Source organism: Myotis davidii, unplaced genomic scaffold (genome assembly GCF_000327345.1).
Source record: "Myotis davidii unplaced genomic scaffold, ASM32734v1 scaffold864, whole genome shotgun sequence".
In the NCBI taxonomy this organism is placed as follows: Eukaryota; Metazoa; Chordata; class Mammalia; order Chiroptera; family Vespertilionidae; genus Myotis; species Myotis davidii.
In genome coordinates this window covers 155,071-156,823 of record NW_006295182.1, presented here as the reverse complement: position 1 = coordinate 156,823, position 1,753 = coordinate 155,071, and the positions used below count along the sequence as shown (strand labels likewise).

Below are 1,753 nucleotides of genomic sequence, written 5' to 3'. Positions count from 1 at the left end.
ACTGAGATAGGTGCTTTTAGTATTCTCATTTTACAAATGAGGAAAATAAATCACAAAGGAGTTAAATGGTTTCTTATAGCTCATCCAGTTAGCAAAGGAAAAGGTTAAGAATCAAACATTGGTCGCCTGCTTTCAGTGTCCCTACTCTTGTGTAGAGGGCTCTATTGTTTTCAATCATTAGCTTTCCCACCTTTCTGTAATAAGGTTCCCTGCCTCATTTCATTGTCATAACTTACACTGATTTCCTGTAGGAAGAATATTCATCCCCAACTCATTAGATCATGGTTGGCCCTTAGACTTGCTTTGGCTAGTGAAATGTAAGCAAAAGTAACACATGCCAGGCTAACATGTGTGGGGTTTTTTGTTTTGTTTTGTTTTAATATATTTTTATTGATTTCAGAGAGGAAATATATATATATATATTAAAAGCCTAATATGCTAATTAGAGCAGACAGCCACAGTGCAGGGGATGAGGCAGAGGCAGTTAGGCGTGATCAGGCAGGCAGGAGAGCCGTTACAGGTGATGAGGCAAGCAGACAAGTGGTTAGGGGCAATGGGGCAGGCAGGCAGAGTTGTTAGGGGTGATCAGGTAGGCAGGTAGAGTGGTTAGGGGAGATGAGGCAGGCAAGCAGCTGAGCAGTTAGGAGCCAGCAGTCCGGGATTGTGAGAGGGTGCAGTCCAAGCTGAAGGGACCCCCCACCACCACCACCACCATGCACAAATTTCATGCTCTGAGCCTCTAGTCTATACTAATAAAAGGGTAATATGCTAATTATACTGGATAGACTGGACGTCTTCTGGACATCATTCCGGACATCCTTCCTTACAAAGCTGGGGCCGGCCCAAGCCACCTGGGGTTCTGGGTGCCTGCGGCTGGCTCAAAGCCTCCAGGGTCCCAGGTGCCTGTGGCTGGAGGGAGGAAAACCCTGGTCCTGGGTGCCGGAGGGAAGCCGATGCTGGCAGCCCGGTGAAGGAAGGCCTACTCTTCCATGATTTTTTGTGCATGGGGCCTCTAGTATATCTACACTAATAAAAGAGAAACAGGTGGACTACGAGTTTCCTGTTTCCATCATACAGACACCTCTACTGCCAAGATGGTGAATGTGCCTAAACCCAAAGGACTTTCTGTAAGAAGTGTGGAAAGCATCAGCCTCACAAAGTGACCCAGTATAAGAAGGGCAAGGATTCCCTGTACGCCCAGGAAAGAGGCGCTATGATAGGAAGCAGAGTGGCTACGGTGGGCAGACAAAGCCGATTTTCCAAAAGAAAGCAAAAACTACAAAGAAGATTGTGCTGAGGCTTGTGTGGAGCCTAACTGCAGATCAAAGAGGATGCTGGCCATTAAGAGATGCAAGCATTTTGAACTGGGAGGAGATAAGAAGAGAAACGGCCAAGTGATCCAGGTCTAAGCTTTTATTTTTGAGAAGAAAATGTTAAAGCTGTAGAAAAATTACCTGTATGAAAATAAATGCAGTGATATTCTTATTCATAAAAAAATAAATAAAAGAGAAACATGCAAATTGGTGTCACTCCCCTACACCCACCAGCCAATCAGATGAGTATGCAAATTAACCCAACAAAGATGGGGGTTAATTTGCATATGCTGGCGCAGAGCAAAGACTGAAGACAATGTAGAAGGAAGGCAAGATCTGCAGAAGGGAGAGAAGCTGCAGAGAAGTAAGCGGGGTGGCGGAGGTGGGAGGGAAGCAAGCGGGATGGGGGAGGAGGGAGCAAAGCCCGCCTCGGTGGTTTC

At 46.1% G+C, this 1,753-nt stretch overlaps 1 pseudogene; it reads left to right on the top strand.

The window, feature by feature from the left end:
* Window positions 1-1,050: 1,050 nt before the first annotated feature.
* On the top strand, window positions 1,051-1,485 carry LOC107184098 (annotated as a pseudogene).
* The last annotated feature ends 268 nt before the right edge of the window (window positions 1,486-1,753 follow it).